Genomic DNA, 20225 nt, shown 5'->3' on the forward strand with positions numbered 1-20225 from the left:
GCAAGATTTCAGTCCTTCACGGCGTAGTGTGTTACCAATTGTTTTCTTGGTGACTATGGTCCCAGCTACCTTGAGATCATTGACAAGATCCTCCCGTGTAGTTCTGGGCTGATTCCTCACCGTTCTCATGATCATTGCAACTCCACGAGGTGAGATCTTGCATGGAGCCCCAGGCCAAGGGATATTGGCAGTTCTTTTGTGTTTCTTCCATTCATACCAAATGTTGTCACCTTCTCACCAAGCTGCTTGGCGATGGTCTTGCAGCCCATTCCAGCCTTGTGTAGGTCTACAATCTTGTCCCTGACATCCTTGGAGAGCTCTTTGGTCTTGGCCATGGTGGAGAGTTTGGAATCTGACTGATTGATTGCTTCTGTGGACAGGTGTCTTTTATACAGGTAACAAACTGAGATTAGGAGCACTCCCTTTAAGAGTGTGCTCCTAATCTCAGCTCGTTACCTGTATAAGACACCTGGGAGCCAGAAATCTTTCTGATTGAGAGGGGGTCAAATACTTATTTCCCTCACTAAAATGCTAATCAATTCATAACATTTTTGACATGCGTTTTTCTGGATTTTTTTGTTCTTATTCTGTCTCTCACTGTTCAAATACACCTACCATTAAAATGTTAGACTGATCCTTTCTTTGTCAGTGGGCAAACGTACAAAATCAGCAGGGGATCAAATACTTTTTTCCCCCACTGTACATCAGGGGTCGTCAACTGGCGGCCGTGGGATAAATTTGGCCCGTGGGTGGTTTTATTTGACCCCAAGTTTTCTGAGCAAAAAAAACAAACTTTTTTGATGGGGGGGGATTTTCATTGTTGGACATAAAAGATTGTAAAGACACCAATAAATCAGCTCCAAGTTATTTTAATTTAAGAAATCTGTTCCCAACTAGTCTCACGTCAATTAGCCTATCAGAAGCTTCTAAAGCCATGACATCATTTTTGACATCATTTGGTGTATGTAAACTTCTGACACATTGGAATTGCGATTCAGTGAATTATAAGTGAAATAATCTGTGTCATGCACAAAGTAGATGTCCTAACCGACTTGCCAAACTATAGTTTGTTAACAAAAAATGTGTGGATTGGTTGAAAAACGAGTTTTAACTTTTTATGGATAGGGGGCAGTATTTTCACGGCCGGATAAAAAACGTACCCGATTTAATCTGGTTATTACTCCTGCCCAGAAACTATAATATGCATATAATTAGTAGCTTTGGATAGAGAACACTCCAAAGTTTCTAAAACTGTTTGAATGGTGTCTGTGAGTATAACAGAACTCAAATGGCAGGCCAAAACCTGAGAAGATTCTGTACAGGAAGTACCCTGTCTGACCATTTCTTGGCCTTCTTTGTCATCTCTATCCAAAACAGAGGATCTCTGCTGTAACGTGACACTTTCTAAGGCTCCCATAGGCTCTCAGAAGGCGCCAGAATGTTGAATGATGACTCTGCAGTCTCTGGCTGAAAAACAGTAGCGCATTTGGATAGTGGTCGATCTGAGAACAATGAGACGGGTGTGCGCGTGCACGTGAAGAGTCCATTTTACATTTTCAGTCTTTGAACGAAAACAACGACTCCCAGTTGGAATATTATCGCTATTTTACGAGAAAAATTGCATAAAAATTGATTTTAAACAGCGTTTGACATGCTTCGAAGTACTGTAATGGAATATTTTGAATTTTTTTTCACGAAACTCGCCGGCGCGTCACCCTTCGTTACCCTTCGGATAGTGTCTTGAACGCACAAACAAAACGCCGCTATTTGGATATAGCTATGGATTATTTGGAACCAAACCAACATTTGTTGTTGAAGTAGAAGTCCTGGGAGTGATTTTAAATAGCGTTTGACATGCTTCGAAGTACGGTAATGGAATATTTTGAATTTTTTTGTCACGAAATGCGCCGGCGCGTCGTTACCCTTCGGATAGTGTCTTGAACGCACGAACAAAACGCCGCTATTTGGATATAACTATGAATTATTTGGAACCAAACCAACATTTGTTGTTGAAGTAGAAGTCCTGGGAGTACATTCTGATGAAGAACAGCAAAGGTAATCCAATTTTTCTTATAGTAAATCTGAGTTTGGTGAGTACCAAACTTGGTGGGTGTCAAAATAGCTAGCCTGTGATGGCCGGGCTATCTACTCAGAATATTGCAAAATGTGCTTTCACCGAAAAGCTATTTTAAAGTCGGACACCGCGATTGCATAAAGGAGTTCTGTATCTATAATTCTTAAAATAATTGTTATGTTTTTTGCGAACGTTTATCGTGAGTAATTTAGTAAATTCACTGGAAGTGTTCGGTGGGAATGCTAGTTCTGAACGTCACATGCTAATGTAAAAAGCTGTTTTTTGATATAAATATGAACTTGATTGAACAAAACATGCATGCATTGTGTAACATAATGTCCTAGGAGTGTCATCTGATGAAGATCATCAAAGGTTAGTGCTGCATTTAGCTGTGGTTTTGTTTTTTTGTGACATTATATGCTAGCTTGAAAAATGGGTATCTGATTATTTCTGGCTGGGTACTCTCCTGGCATAATCTAATGTTTTGCTTTCGTTGTAAAGCCTTTTTGAAATCGGACAGTGTGCCCTATCATTGGATATTGGAGCGGTGTTCCGCTAGCGGAACGTATAGATGTAATTAATGACTCCAACCTAAGTGTATGTAAACTTTCGACTTCAACTGTAAGAGCGACTTCAACTTACTAACATTACGACCAGGAATACGATATTCCCGAAGCGGATCCTCTGTTGGGACCACCACCCTGGACAATGGATCTAATCCCAGAAGCCAACGGCGCCGTAGAAGGGGCAGACAGAGCGGCCTCCTGGTCAGGCTCCGTAGACGTAAACATAGCACACTGCTCCCGAGTATACTACTTGCCAATGTCCAGTCTCTTGACAACAAGGTAGATGAAATTCGAGTAAGGGTTGCCTTCCAGAGAGACATCAGAGATTTAACATTCTCTGTTTCACGGAAACGTGGCTTTCTCGGGATATGTTGTTGGAATCAGTTCAGCCACCGGCATCGCGCCGACAGAGATAAACACCTCTCTGGGAAGAGGAAGGGCGGGGGTGTATGTTTCATGATTAACGACTCATGGTGTAATCATAACAGCATACTTCTGCTCAACCGGCCTTGAATTCCTCACGATCAAATGCCGGCCATATTATCTTCCAAGAGAATTATTGTCAGTTATCGTCACAGCTTTGTACATTCCCCCTCAAGCAGACACCAAGATGGGCCAAAAGGAACTTCACTTGACTTTCTGTAATATGGAAACCATATATCCTGAGGCTGCGTTTATAGTAGCTGGGGATTTTAACAAAGCAAATTGGAAAACAAGGCTACCTAAATTCTATCAGCATATTGATTGCACTACCCCTGGGGTAATACACTCGACCACTGCTACTCTCACATAAAGCCCTCCCCCACCCTCCCTTCGACAAATCTGAACACGACGCCATCTTTCGCCTTCCGTCTTATAGGGAGAAACTCAAACAGGATGTACCAGTGACTAGAACCATTCGACGCTGGTCTGACCAATCGGAATCAACACTTCAAGATTGTTTTGATCACGAGGACTGGGATATGTTCCAGTCAGCCTATTTATAAGGAAATACATTGGAGATGTTGTACCCACTGTGACTATTAAAACCTACCCTAACCAGAAACTGTGGATGGATGGCGGCATTTGCGCAAAACTGAAAGCATGAACTATCGCATTTAACCATGGAAAGAGGTCTGGGAATATGGCTGAATAATAAAATTGTGTAGTTATTCCCTCTGCAAGGCAATCAAACAAGCAAAATACCGGTACAGGGACAAAGTATAGTCGCATTTCAACGGCTCAGACACGAGACGAATGTGGCAGGGTCAACAGGAAATCACAGACTACAAAAAGAAAACCATTCATGTCACAGACACCGACGTCTCGTTTCCAGACAAACTAAACACCTTCTTTGCCCGCTTTGAGAATAATAAAGTGCCACCATCGCGGCCCAATAACAAGAACTGTGCCCCCTCCCTCTCCGTGGCCGACATGAGTAAAACATTTAAAAACTTGTTAAACCTCGCAAGGCATCCCTAGCCGCGTCCTCAGAGCATGCTCAGACCAGCTGGCTGGTGTGTTTATGGACATATTCAATCGCTCCCTATCCCAGTCTGCTGTCTCCACATGCTTCTAAATGGCCACCATTGTTCCTGTACTCAAGAAGGCAAAGATAACTGAACTAAATGACTACCGTCATCTCCTTCACCCCTAGCACTCACGTCTGTCACCAAGTGCTTTGAGAGACTAGTCAAGGATCATATTACCTCCACCTTACCGGCCACCCTAGACCCACTTCAGTTTGCATACCACCCTAACAGGTCCACAGACGATACAATTGCCATCACACTGCCCTATCCCATCTGGACAAGAGGAATACCTATGTAAGAACGCTGTTCATTGACTACAGCTCAGCATTCAACACCATAATACCCTCCAAGCTCATCATCAGGCTGGAGGCCCTGGGCCTCAACCCCGCCCTGTGCAATTGGGTCCTGGACTTTGACGGGCCACCCCCAGGTGGTGAAGGTAGGAAACAACATCTCCACCTCGCTGACCCTCAACACTGGGGCCCCACAAGGGTGCGTGCTCAGCCCCCTCCTGTACTCCTTGTTCACCCACGACTGTGTGGCCATGCACACCTCCAACTCAATCATCAAGTTTGCAGATGACACAACAGTAGTGTGCTTGATTACCAACAACGATGAGACAGCCTACAGGGAGGAGGTGAGGGCACTCGGAGTGTGGTGTCAGGAAAACAACCTCTCACTCAACGTCAACAAAATAAAGGAGATCATCGTGGACTTCAGGAAACAGCAGAGGGAGCACCCCCCTATCCATTGAAGGGACAGCAGTGGAGAAAGTGGAAAGTTTTATGTTCCTCGGCGTACACATCAACGACAAACTGAAATGGTCCACCCACACAGACAGTGTGGTGAAGAAGCTCAGGAGGCTGAAGAAATGTGGCTTGTCACCCAAAACCCTGAATAACTTTTACAGACCCACAATCGAGAGCATCCTGTTGTGCTGCATCACAGCCTGGTACGGCAACTGCTCCGCCCTCAACTGCAAGGCTCTCCAGAGGGTGGTGAGGTCTGCAAAACGTATCACCGGGGGCAAACTATCTGCCCTCATGACACCTATAGCACAGGAAGGAAAAAAAGATCATCAAAGACAACAACCACCTGAGCCACTGCCTGTTCACACCGCTACCATCCAGAAGGCGAGGTCAGTACAGGTGCATCAAAGCTGGGACCGAGAGACTGAAGAACAGCTTCTATCTCAAGGCCATCAGACTGCTAAACAGCAATCAGTAACTCAGAGAGACTGCTGCATACATGGAGACCCAATCACTGGCCACTTTAACAAATGGATCACTTGTCACTTTAAACAATGCCACTTTAAATAATGTTTACATATCTTACATTACTCATATCATATGAATATACTGTATTTTATACCATCTATTGCACCTTGCCTACAGTATGCTGCTCAGCCATATATTTATATGTACATACTCTCCTTCACCCCTTTTAGACTTGTGTGTATATTAGGTAGTTGTTGGGGAACTCTTAGATTACTTGTTAGATATTACTGCACTGTCGGAGCCAGAAGCACAAGCATTTCGCTACACTCACATTAACATCTGATAACCATGTGTATGTGACAAAAACATTTTTGATTTGAATTTGATTTGATTATTTATTTTTTATACTTGAAGGGGTTTAAATTCTAAATCAAATAGCAAAATTATCCTTGGTATGGTCTTACTAAACCCCCCCCCCCCCATAGAAATGTTGTGCAACATGAGCCGATGGGCTCTCATGAAGTGTTTACATTGATGTCAGAGTAATTAGAGGGACAATAGAGTGCTGAGTACCAGGCCATTAGCGACTGGCAATTAGCAAGTTCAGTAGACTACTAATTACCATCTGCGTCATCAGAGCACAGTTTTGGAGAAGCCTAGTTACCGTGACTAAATGGTCACGTGGAATTTGAATCGTGACCGCTGGTGTGGAGGTAATATGGTCACCGTAACAGCCCTGGGTGTGATCGTCGGTGGTAGGCGCGGTGGATCCAGTATCTCAGAAATGTTCTGGGCTTTTCACGCACGACTATGTCTAGGGTTTACTAAGAATGGTGCAACAAACAAAAAACAACCATTCAGTGGCAGTCGGCAGTCCTGTGATAATGTCCTTTTAGTGTAGGAGCTGTATGAAAAGACTGCTTGAAATTTCTGCCTGTTTTGGTGGGATGGAGCTTTGGCCAGGCTGGTGACATCAACAGGTGGTAAATTGGTTAATAGACCAATACGAATGAGAGTTCCAAACATCTCTGCCAATAATAGCTAGTTTTCCCCTCCCCACTCAGACCACTCCCAGACAGTCCTAGCAAAATTATTGCCTGGGAAAATGCTCTTCGCTAAGAAGCTATTTTTGTTTCTTTTTGACCATTTTAATTGAAAGCAATCACAGTAAGGTACTTAATGGTTACCCAGAAATGATTTGATATTGAGATAAAAAGAGCTGCATTGGACCTTTAATATCATCAAAATCGATAAATTAAACTGATAACAGGAGGATGTCATTTCAGTACCAACATATTAAATAATTACAATAAAAAAACATAAATTATATATATTACCATTGCATATAATATATTGAATAATTCTGTTAGTATTTACCTTGATGGGAGGAGTAGGTTTTTTACTGAAGGGGTCTGCTGATGAAAACAGATCTGTCTTGGTCATCTTCTTGAAGAAGTCTTCAGACGCAGCATCCTTGAATGGATCACTCTCTTTGAAGGCATCACATCTACACCAAATGGATCAGAGGGGAGAATGGAGAAGTGCTTAGCTGGATCTGAATGATCACTAGGCAGATCTTGACAAGTGTGGCATACAGGTATAGAATGTTGAGCCTCTGGAACAAACTCTATGTCCAGTTTATTAGGTAGACCACCCCGTTCACAAAAATGGTTCGCTCCTAAAGGCAGTGAGTCACATAGCTGTGGCTTGATATAAACCGCTCAAAAAATAAAGGGAACACTTAAACAACACAATGTAACTCCAAGTCAATCACACTTCTGTGAAATCAAACTGTCCACTTAGGAAGAAACACTGATTGACAATACATTTTACATGCTGTTGTGCAAATGGAATAGACAACAGGTGGAAATTATAGGCAATTAGCAAGACACCCCCAATACCTGCAGGTGGGGACCACAGACCACTTCTCAGTTCCTATGCTTCGTGGCTGATGTTTTGGTCACTTTTGAATGCTGGCGGTGCTTTCACTCTAGTGGTAGCATGAGACGGAGTCTACAACCCACACAAGTGGCTCAGGTAGTGCAGCTCATCCAGGATGGCACATCAATGCGAGCTGTGGCAAGAAGGTTTGCTGTGTCTGTCAGCGTAGTGTCCAGAGCATGGAGGCGCTACCAGGAGACAGGCCAGTACATCAGGAGATGTGGAGGAGGCCGTAGGAGGGCAACAACCCAGCAGCGGGACCACTACCTCCGCCTTTGTGCAAGGAGGAGCAGGAGAAGCACTGCCAGAGCCCTGCAAAATGACCTCCAGCAGGCCACAAATGTGCAATAGTCTGCTCAAACGGTCAGAAACAGACTCCATGAGGGTGGTATGAGGGCCCGACGTCCACAGGTGGGGGTTGTGCTTACAGCCCAACACCGTGCAGGACGTTTGGCATTTGCCAGAGAACACCAAGATTGGCAAATTCGCCACTGGCGCCCTGTGCTCTTCACAGATGAAAGCAGGTTCACACTGAGCACGTGACAGACGTGACAGAGTCTGGAGACGCCGTGGAGAACGTTCTGCTGCCTGCAACATCCTCCAGCATGACCGGTTTGGCGGTGGGTCAGTCATGGTGTGGGGTGGCATTTCGTTGGGGGGCCGCACAGCCCTCCATGTGCTCGCCAGAGGTAGCCTGACTGCCATTAGGTACCGAGATGAGATCCTCAGACCCCTTGTGAGACCATATGCTGGTGCGGTTGGCCCTGGGTTCCTCCTAATGCAAGACAATGCTAGACCTCATGTGGCTGGAGTGTGTCAGCAGTTCCTGCAAGAGGAAGGCATTGATGCTATGGACTGGCCCGCCCGTTCCCCAGACCTGAATCCAATTGAGCACATCTGGGACATCATGTCTCGTTCCATCCACCAACGCCACGTTGCACCACAGACTGTCCAGGAGTTGGTGGACACTTTAGTCCAGGTCTGGGAGGAGATCCCTCAGGAGACCATCCGCCACCTCATCAGGAGCATGACCAGGCGTTGTAGGGAGGTCATACAGGCACGTGGAGGCCACACACACTACTGAGCCTCATTTTGACTTGTTTTAAGGACATTACATCAAAGTTGGATCAGCCTGTAGTGTGGTTTTCCACTTTAATTTTGAGTGTGACTCCAAATCCAGACCTCCATGAGTTGATAAATTTGATTTCCATTGATTATTTTTGTGTGATTTTGTTGTCAGCACATTCATCTATGTAAAGAAAAAAGTATTTAATAAGATTATTTCTTTCATTCAGATCTAGGATGTGTTGTTTAAGTGTTCCCTTTATTTTTTTGAGCAGTATATAAAGCAGGGAGACAGGCAGAGATATTCAGTTACTGTTCAATTGAACATTAGAATGGGCAAAACAAGTGACCTAAGCCACTCTGAGCGTGGTATGATCGTCATTGCCAAATGCGCCGGTTCCAGTACCTCAGAAACAGCCGGCCTTCTGGGCTTTTCACTCACAATAGTATCTAGGGTTTCCCGAAAATGGTGCGACAAACAAAAAACATTCAGTCAGTGACAGTCCTGTGTGTGAAAACAGCTTGTTAATGAGAGGTTGAAGGAGAACGTCAAAAATTGAACAAGCGGACTACGAACAGGAAAATAACGGCGAAGTACAACAGTGGTGTGCAGAACGGCATCACGGAACGGACAACTCATCGGTCCTTGTCACGGATGGGCTACTGCAGCAGACGACCACACCGGGATCCGCTCTTATCAGCTAAAAACAAGAAGAAGCGGCTCCAGTGGGCACTCGATCACCAACACTGGACAAATAAATCACTTGGTCCGATGAATCCCGATTCATGTTGCGCCTAGCTGATGGCAGAGTCAGGATTTGGTGTAAGCAGTATGAGTCCATTGTCCCATCCTGCCTGGTGTCAATGGTGCAGGCTGGTGGTGGTGGTGTAATGGTGTGGGGAATGTTTTCGTGGAAAACCTTAGGTTCCTTGAAACCAATTGAGCAACATTTCCATGCCCAAATAATTCAGTCTGTTCTGGAGGAAAAGGGGGGTACCTAATAAACTGGCCTGTGAGTGTACAGTCTTAGCCAGATAATTAAAATAGTTTCAGAATTGTTAAAATAATATTGTGTTCCAATCATGCTATGTATCCAATAACTATTTGTTGTGTTAGAAATATATGCACAAACATTCAGAACATATCAAGATAATGCACTATTGCAGCAGTATCACCTTTGAAGGGGTCTGATTTGAAGGGCTCCTATGTCTGGAAGGGGTCTACTGCTGGAAGGGGCTCTGGTGTTGATTTGTTGCTACTAAACGTGGCTATCTTCGATTTGAAAGAGTCCTCCTGGAAGATTTTTTTTATTTTACGCACGTGTAGGTAGTGCACCAAAAAATTACTTCTCCATCTCCAACTCTGATATGAGCATTGAATAAAAAGGTATCATTTCTGTCAGGTGTGAGAAACAGAATGTGATGTCAAACTAAACGCATAGTGAGAATTCCACATGAATAGCCTGTATATAATATATATTTAAGTAAGCCAAGCTCCTTCCTGTCTTGGGTGGTATTTACTTATTAGGGCAAATCATAGCAATACGTATTGTAAAAGAAAAGGACAGAGAGTGTTTCTTATTGGACTTCAGGTAGTCCCTCCCTGCTTGTCAGTTTTCTTCTGTTTGGTGCCTAATGAACAAGACCCTGGTATTGGGACAACACTACTCACCATGGCTCCAAAGCCTCCGTTTTCATTCTTTGAGAACCCTCCTTCACTCATGTCAGCCATGTTGGTCATGCTGCCAGCGTGTGTCTGGCTGTGTGTCCCTTCAGAGAGTTGTTGTATTGCTCTATAGTCTTAGTCACCTCCTGCTGACTGTCCTGGATCTGAGACAGCTTACAACGAGCCTGCATGGACAAAAGACGGTCAGGACGACAGTATAACAGCACTGGACCTTCTTGTAAAAGGGTCCCGTCTAGAAAACACCTCTAACCCTTACCTTCTAGTCACTTGTCTTGATCTGAAAGTATTGGATAGGTATAAGCAATATGGGGAATATTTCATTTATACTGAGTAAAAATATAAACGCAACATTTAAAGTGTTGGTTCCAGGTTTCATGAGCTGAAATAAAAGATCCCTGAAATTGTCCATACATACAAAAAGCTTATTTCTCTCAAATGTTGTGCACAAAGGTGTTTACATCCGTTAGTTAGCATTTCTCCTTTGCCAAGATATCAACCTGACAAGTGTGACCTATCAAGAAGCTGATTAAACAGCATGATCATTACACAGGTGCACCTTGTGCTGGGGACAGTAAAAGGCCACTCTAAAATGTGCAGTTTTGTCACACAACGCTACAGTTTGGAAGTTTTGAAGGAGTAGGCAAATGGAATGCTGACTGCAGTAATGTCCACCAGAGCTGTTGGCAGATAAATTATGATTAAATTATCTACCATAAGGTGCCTCCAACGTCATTTTTTAGAATTTAGCAGTACATCCAACCGGCCACACAACCGCAGACCACGTGTATGGCGTTGTGTGGGCGAGCGGTTTGCTGATGTCAATGCTGTGAACAGAGTGCCCCATGGTTGCGGTAGGGTTATGATATGGACAGGCATAAGCTATGGACAATGAACATAATTGCATTTTATCGATGGCAATTTAAAAGCACAGAGAAACCGTGACGTGATCCTGAGGCCCATTATCGTGCCGTTCATCCGCCACCATCACATCATGTTTCAGCATGATAATGCCCGGCCCCATGTCGCAAGTATCTGTACACAATTCCTGGAAGCTGAAAATGTCCCAGTTCTTCCATGGCCTGCATACTCACCAGACATGTCACCCATTGAGTATGTGTGTGATCGACGTGTACGACAGCGTGTTCCAGTTCCAGCCAATATCCATCAACTTCGCTCAGCCATTGAAGAGGAGTGGGACAATATTCCACAGGCAACAAACAACAGCCTGATCAACGCTATGCGAAGGAGATGTGCCACGCTGCATGAGGAAAATTGTGGTCACATCAGATAGTGGCTGGTTTTCTGATCCTCACCCTTACTTTTTTTAAGGTATCTGTGGCCAACATATGCATATCAGTATTCCCAGTCATGTGAAATCCATAGATTAGGGCCTAATGAATTTATTTCAATCGACCCATTTCCTTATATGAACTGTAACTCGTTGAAATTGTTGGATGTTGTGTTTATATTTTTGTTGGTATAGCATTGGAAGGAACATTTCCTTTTTCTGGACGGACATTAAAGTTATATTCTACTCCAAACTTAACACTACCTTAATTTAAATCAACATTTGACTATTTCCTGAACAAGAGCTATAGTATCTCTTTCCCCGTACCTTGTTGATCTCATCCTGCGTGGCCTTGAGGGACTTGATAATGCTGTCTAGCTGCATGCGTCATATTGTACCCTAATCTAAACACTAAATTAAATTATGCCAACATAGTTTCTAGACTATATCCTGAAAATGACTGATGCGCTCCCTCTCTTCTCTCACGCTTTCCCCGTACCTGGTTTATCTCGTCCTGCGTGACCTTGAGGGACTTGATGATGCTGTCCAGCTGCATGCGTCCAGCCAGCAGGCTCTGTTCTAGCTGGGTCTCGTCCTGTTGTAGTCTGTTCAGGTCAGACTTGGTACGGCTTAGCTCGTCCTCCTGAGTATGAATGTCAGACTCCTGGCTGTGGATCTGGGTCTGTAAGGATGAGATCTGGAAGGAGGGAAAAGAGGAGGAGATTAGATATAAGATGGGTAAGGAAGAATGAAAGAGTCAAGAGAAAACGAGAGATGAGAGACAGGGTGAGAAAGACAGACATAGAAAGTGTCATAACTACTCATAAGACAGCACAAAAAGAGACCGCTATCCAAGCTTCAGGAATCCCATGAAAATCAGATATGATAAGCGCTAGTGACAGCCTAAAACTGGAGACATTCCTTTTTCCTGGCCCTGCCAGGAGTTCAGGAAAAACTCCTGGCCCTAATGATGAGATCAAACCTGTTGCTAACTGACAGCAACAGGAGTCATCCAGTAAATCAATTAGATGTTATAAGCCTCTATAAGTGGGGACAATAGTTTTTCCTGTTCAGACCATAATAATATGTGTGTTGCTAACTGACCAGCGTGGACTCGTCCTGACACTGCTGCCTGACGTCGTTGAGCATGCCATCCAGCTTGTTCCTCTGCTGATCACTGTGGATCTCATAATACAGGGTTCCCCAATAGGTGGCCCGTGGGTGATTTTATTTGGCCCCCCAAGTTTTCTGAGCAATGTTGTTGAACATAAGACTGTAAAATCACCAGGAAATCCTCTCAAAGTGATTTTAATTCAGGAAATCTGTTCCAGAGTATTCCAATGAAATCAAGGTTTGAAATGACAAACTGTTTGTCAAATACTATATCTGTTTGGGATTCTTGTGGTCAATTTGCAGTGCACAAATTATTTATAGTTATGTTCCAGCCCGCCAACCATCCCCTCAAGAAAAATAAATCGGTCCGCAGATGAATGTAATTGGGGACCCCTGTCCTAATAGATAAAACCTCAGACCACAGCAAGCCCATAAATAGACATAGTGCCTTCAGAAAGTATTCATACCCCATGACTTATTCCACATTTGTGGAGTTACAGTGTGAATTCAAAATGAATTAAAATATGTTTTTTCTAACCCATCTGCACACAATACCCCATAATGACAAAGTGAAAACATAATTTTAGGAATCTTTGCACATTTATTGAAAATGAAAAACAGAAATATTCAATTTACATAAGTATTCACAAGTCAATACTTTTTAGAAGCACCTTCGGCAGACATTACAGCTGTGAATCTTTCTGGGTAAGTCTCCACACCTAGATTGTGCAACATTTACCCTTTATTATTTTCAACATTCTTGAAGCTGGTTGTTGATCTTTACTAGACAACCATTTTGGCCTAGTGTTTTTGGTTATTGTTCCACCACTGAAAGGTGAATTCCTCTCCCAGTGTCTGGTGGAAAGCTGACTGAACCAGGTTTTCCTTTAGGATTTTACCTGTGCTTAAGTCTGTTCCATTTCTTTTTTTAATCCTGAAAAATTCCCCAGTCCTTAACGATTACAAGCATACCCATAACATCTTGCAACCAACACTATGCTTGAAAGTATGGAGAGTGGTACTCAGTAATGTGTTGTATTGAATTGGCCACAAACATAACACTTTGTATTCAGGACAAAAATGTATTACTTTGCCACATTTTTTGGAGTATAACTTTAGTGCCTTGTTGCAAACAAGATGCATGTTTTAGGATATTGTTATTCTGTACAGGCTTCTTTCTTCTCCTCAGTTTTCTCCTATCACAGCCATTAAACTCTGCAACTGTTTTAAAGTTACCATTGGCCTCATGGAGAAATCCCAGAGCGGTTTCCTTCCTCTTCAGTAACTGTTAGGAAGAATGCCTGTATCTTTGTTGTGACTGGGTTCACTGATACACCATCCAAAGTGTAACTTTACCATACTCAAAGGGATAGGTGCCATATACCAATAGGTGCCCTTCTTTGCGAGGCATTGGGAAAAACTCCATGGTCTTTGTGGTTGAATCTGTGTTTGAAATTCACTGCTCAACTGAGGGACCTTACATATAATTATATATGTATGAGGTACAGAGATGAGGTAGTCATTCAAAAAAGAATGTTAAATACTATTTTTGCACACAAATTGAGTCCATGAAACTTATTATGTGACTTGTTAAGAAAATATTTCCTTCTGAACATATTTAAGCTTGCCATGACAAAGGGGTTGAATACTTATTCATTCAAGACATTTCAGCTTTCCATTTTTTATTAATTTGTAAAAATGTACAAAACATAATTCCACTTTTACATTATGGTGTATTATGTGTAGACCAGTGACATTTTTTTTATTCAGGCTGTAACACAACAAAATGCGTAAAAAAAGTAATTGGTAGTTAGTATTCAGATGACTGCTCTCCCGGTCCAGGTTACCCTGTATCTCCTGATGAATGGACACACACCAGAATGCACACCTTTTTGTGATGGTTTTAAATTAAAATGGTCAATAAGAAACTAAAATAGCTTCTTTCCAAAGAGCAATTTTTCAAGCAAGAATTTTGCTAAGAATGTCTGGGACTGGTCTGAGTGAGAGGCCTAAATTGGGAGGGAACTGTAACCTGAAAACTAGTGGTTATTGGCAGAGAGGTTTGGAACTCTGTTGTTGGTCTATTAACTTATACCGCCCAGTGATCTTGCCAAGCAGGCCAAAATTCCATCCCACCAAAACAAGCTGAATGTTAAGTGGCCTTTTATAACAGCTCTTACACTAAAATGGCATTATCATAATTTTCACAATAATATTCCAACATCAGTGTGGAAATATATATAAAACATAAGAAAATCATGTTCTGACTGCACTGGGCCTTTGAGCTAGTATCAAGGAAGTATCATGCCAATGCGGCCCTTGAAGACTAGAGCTGCTCATCCCCAATTCCAGGTGGAATTGTCACCTTATTGCTAACAGCATACAATCCTCTCAGATCTAGGGATGCATAGGGTGTAGGAGCAAGGGTTTGATTTTGGACCCATGGATTAAATGGGACATCTCTAAAGACAGTCAATTCCTTGGAGTCTCACCTGAACCTCATTGTTCTTCTGTCTGATGCCTTCCTCCTTGTCCCTGATGTCCTGCTCCAGAGTGTACTTCTCCCTACAACACCATTCACACACACATGAGCTTGGTGAGAAGATGAAATCAAATGATACATTGCTATCCCAGCCAAATACTTGGAGATTAGTTGAATCAAGCACACTAGTGCTTGGTTGGAACACAAATGTGCACTCTGGGGGTTTGCGAGGTATAGATTGAGAAACACTGCCCAAGCCAATGCTACAAGCTGCAACAGCTGAACAGCACATAATGCTTACGTGTCATTAGGTTACCTGTGTATTCCAGTGTATTAAGGATAGAGTGCTGAGGAGGCAGTGCGAAGAGAACAGTGTTTACAAAACACACATCAAGGAAAACCACCAGGGCGTCACATAGGAGATCAGCTGAGCTGGAAAAACCAGGGAGAGTGTCTGTGTCCCAAACACTCGAGGCAACTAGAAGATATCTAAACCTGTTGAGACCTCTCTTCACACTGGGCTAAGAAGCAAATTGCAGAGTGAGCATACTCAGAGCCACTAAGCCCAGTGCTCCATCAAATCTACAATTCCACAAAGTGGTCACCCTGCCACATTTTTGGGATGGGGCTGGAGAAATGTAATCACTCACCCCTTCAATAAGATTCCCACTTCTTTTAGAAGGAATTACAAAGAGTTCCTCCAGGGAGAGGGGGTTAGGGTTAGAGGGGTTGGGGGCGGAGCTCACCTCTGTAGCTGGGCGATTTCCTGACTGATGTCATGCAGCTCTTTGGTGCCTGTCAGGTCAGCTGACTCTGTAGAACTGCTGCTGTCCTGAGGGGACTGGGAAGAGGGTGGGGAGAGGGAGTGAGAGAGGGGGAATGGAGGGTAGAGGGGATAAGAAGTGGGAGAGAGAATAGGAAGACAAGAGAGAGGGGTAAAGGGGTAAGAAGGGAAGGGATATGGGAGGAAGTGTAGACAATAGTTAATGGGATAATTAGAGGGGGTAGAAAATGAGGGAGGAAAAGAGGTAAGGAAAGGGAAAAGAGTGTGTCAAGGAGGTCTAGTGGTTAGAGCATTGGGCCAGTAACCGAAAGGTTGCTGGATCGAATCCCAGAGCTGACAAGGTAAAAATCTGTCGTTCTGCCCCTGAACAAGGCAGTTAACCCACTGTTCCTAGGCAGTCATTGTAAATAAGAATTTGTTCTTAGTTAAATAAAAAAAGTTATGACAGACTTGTGTCTCCAATCAAATAGCCTAAATGGTGCCCCTATCAAATAAAATTGCGCTACGATTTGAATATGACATGATAACAAACACCATATCCTTAAAACATGACAGGTCAAAATAAAATGGACAATATGGGATGAAATTAGACTGCTGTCCGGGAGTTTCACTCTGTGGGCTAAATTGTCATAAATCAGTGATTTCAATTGTAGGCCTATTTGTAAATGTTTGACGAGCTGATCATAGCAAAGAAAATACTTCTGCATTTCCCGCTGTATAAACACATTGATTCTCATTGCAAATAAGCTCAAAATAACTCCTGATAAACTTGGGTAGCTGATATGCAGACCTTAAATAGCCAAATGATGTCTTAAGCTTTGGTTTTTACAAAGGTACGGCATGGATGGGCATTCATAAAATTGCATTGTGGGGCGACACTGTAGGCCCACATATCCTCACCACTCTCCCCTCCTCAGACTCTTACTCCTGACATGATCACCCCCCCCCCCCCCCCCGTCCAAAAGGACCACTACCCAGGCCTGGTCGTTCTGCCGTCCTAGGCGAGACAAAAAAAAAATATTCTCAAACTATTCTAGTTTTGCGGGGAGTTTTTTGTCTCGCCTAGGACGGCAGAACGACCAGGCCTGGGTAGTGGTGGTGGTCCTTTTGGACGGGGGTATCATTTCTGGAGTGAGGGTCTGGGGAGGGTCCAGTCCATTTGTGACCTTCTGCTGGATCAGCCACATGGCCAGAGAGAACTGTTCTCTAGACAGCTTTCCTGTCTGCTTGGTGTCAGCCAGGCCCCTAGGAACAAGGTTAATTACGTTACTGCCCTCTAGACAGCTTCCCTATTGGCTTGGTGTCAGCCAGGATCCTGGGAACAAATATCAATTACATTACATGACATTGTAATCAAGTTAACAGGTACTGTGTACAGGGCAGGTTAAACACAGTGGCTTACAGGGGCTGAAGCCCGTAGGGGGCCCCAAGAGGCAAAACAAATATATATAAAAATATATAGTGCCTTCGGAAAGATATATATAATACATACAGTGCCTATTCAGACCCATTGACTTTTTCCACATTTTGTTACGTTACAGCCTTATTCTAAAAATGGATTAAATAAATTTAAAAAATCTCAGCAATCTACACACAATACCCCATAATGACAAAGTGAACAGTTTTTATTTTTTTACATTTTTGCAAAAGGAAAAAAAGAGGAAAAAAGAAATACTTTTTTTACATAAGTATTCAGACCATTTGCTATGAGACTCGAAATTGAGCTCAGGTGCATCCTGTTTCCATTGATCTTCCTTGAGATGTTTCTACAACTAGATTGGAGTTCACCTGTGGTAAATTCAATTGATTGCCTTTCCAAAGCATGTCTACACACCTGTCTATATAAGGTCCCATAGTTGACAGTGCATGTCAGAGCAAAAACCAAGCCATGAGGTCGAAGGAATTGTCCGTAGAGCTCCGAAACAGGATTGTGTCAAGGCAGAGATCTGGGGAAGGGTACTAACATTTCTGCAGCATTGAAGGTCCCCAAGAACACAGTGGCCTCCATCATTTTTAAATGGAAGTAAGTACTTTGGAGGTCTTTTGAGTTGTGATCCACCATAAAAGTTGAGCTGTGAAAAAAAAATACACAGACCAAAGAATAAGTAAAAACATTATCTTGGCAGCGGAGCAAAAATGCTGCACTTTCAAAGCTAATCTCCTGCAATTCCACACATCCTGCCAATGGAGCTGAAAGAAAATGTTGCAGTTTTATAGCTAATTTCCTGCAATTCTATGCATTTTGACATGGCTAATGCTGTGTTCTTATGCTCAAAAATTATAACTAAATCAATTGAGGCCCAATTGTCCATCTGGACCCCTGCCGCAACCCACAGTTGGGAACCACTGCCCTATAGTGTACTACTACTACTGAAAAGTAATAACTACAGTACTATACTGTAGCTAAAAGTACAGACGGGTGACAATGTCTCGCTCTTCCTCTCTTGGTAAGGTTCTCGGTAGAACCATTTATAGTGGGTTCTAGGAACAACCCTTCATAGAGGATTCTAGGTAGAACCATTACGAGGGTTATATGAAAAACCCTTCATATAGGGTTCAATCTTGCACCAAAAAGGATTCCCCTGTGGAGACAAGCCAATGCATCCTATATGGTTCTACTTAACACCTTTTTGTTCTAAGAGTGTACTACTACTACTACTGAAAAGTAGTAACTACAGCCCTATACAGTAACTAAAGGTGCGGTCGGGTGACAATCCCTTTCTCTTCATCTCTCACCATATCTGTGCCAGCATGATCTGCGGAAGGCTGGATTGCATGAAGATCTCGATTACTTCCCCTCCGGTGACCAGACCATCCATGTCGGTGTCTGTCTTCAGAAAGATGTCATCGTAACATCCTCTGTCTGCCACAGGGACCACCCAGTTCCCTACTGCTGGTGGCACACAGGAGACACAAGACTATTATCCTAGTTCAATACTGGTGGTGGCTAGCACACAGAGATCAGGACAGGAAAGAGAATAAGAGTAAGACAACCAAGCTGATGGCAATAAGGAGCTACAGTCTTTGGGCTGAATCCTACATTGAGATCTGTGTTCGATGTGCATACCTTGCACTTTCACATAAATCATGCATTAACGTCAGTCAAGTACTTATTGACGCACATTAAGTCCTATGGTTGTTCTCTTGCGTATAAACTTAATGGTGTGTTTGTGCCTGAGGTTATAACTCATTGTTGGTGTGGCATCATTTCCCTTTCAATGGAACATGTTCCTCTTAAATCATCAGATAAACTCCTTACCACTACATTCAGATGGTTAAGAAGGGAACCACTCAGGGATTTAAGAGAAAACAAAGAATGTGGTCAAACAAGTCCACTGCTATAGCTATCCCTAGGTAAAGTAGGTAGAAGAAGTGCAGGTTGGTAAATAGCAGCTATGCCCTCATCAGAATGTCTTCGGGACAGTGAGGGAAACAGAACGATACCCTTCACTTAAGCACTGCCCCATCACACACACACCACCCTCTTACACTTTCTGAGATGTATTGCCCTCCTGACAGTCTGTGGACATACCATAATGCATTCTGAATGTGCTACTCAGCCATTCTCTAAATACATAGAGTGAGTCAAGGACAGTCCACAAAAACATTAAAGGCATAAGGCATCAAGTCTCACACCTACATAGGGTTCTCATCAAAAGTAGTGTACTATATAGGGATTAGGGAATAGTGTATCATTTCAGAAAGACAATGTTGTTGTGAGTGACACTGACAGCAGCGGTCCTTGCCACTACCAAGGCAGTGTGTGAATTGAAGAGTCTGTACCATACCTGTGAGGGGGCTTTGAATGAGTGTTTAGGGGAGAGACTACCAGTGCTGTTGATGGAGGTGATGCTGCCATGGGACGGGGTGGAGCGTAGGGTATCATTGAGAGGAGGAGAGCTGGTCAAACCAGACCCAGACAGACCATACAGGGCAGGCAGAACCGCCACTGCACAAGACAAAGGAGGAAAGCTGAATGTCCGAGACAGACCAGAGAGACCTGAGACAGCAGACATGGGAAGGAGGATGGAGACTGTGCCAGGTAGAGCTGTGCCAGGTAGAGCAGGTAGACTTCTTCCTCTTGGGAGGAGGGAAGGGTGGAGGGGACAGGCTCCTTCTCCATGGCCCTGTACACCAGGTGCATGGCCTGGGGGGGGGGGTGGATAAACAAGTTCAGTACTTTATTAGCCCCATTCATACCTTGCAATGGCATGTGTCCTAGTGATTGGATCATCTTGACTGGATGACGAAAAACCACGTTTACGCAAGGTGCAACCCGGCCTATTGTCCTTATTCAGGAACTTGTATTTTAACTCGATGAGCTCAAGATTCAAGACAATCAACAACCACAACAAAACAAAGACAAAAGTTCCCAACTGAACTTACCACTGAAAACTCTTCTTTGTCCAAGTGTCTATCTTTGTCCACATCACTGAGGTCCCAAATCTACATATAAAATATAACGAAATATGACCAAAATGTGACAATTTCTGTTAG

At 43.4% G+C, this 20225-nt stretch overlaps 1 pseudogene; it reads right to left on the reverse strand.

Moving 5' to 3' along the window:
• Positions 1–5192: 5192 nt before the first annotated feature.
• LOC115169149 (epidermal growth factor receptor substrate 15-like 1) overlaps positions 5193–20225 on the reverse strand; it is a 34201-nt pseudogene continuing 19168 nt past the window's right edge.

Source organism: Salmo trutta, chromosome 31 (assembly GCF_901001165.1).
Source record: "Salmo trutta chromosome 31, fSalTru1.1, whole genome shotgun sequence".
Taxonomy (NCBI): Eukaryota; Metazoa; Chordata; class Actinopteri; order Salmoniformes; family Salmonidae; genus Salmo; species Salmo trutta.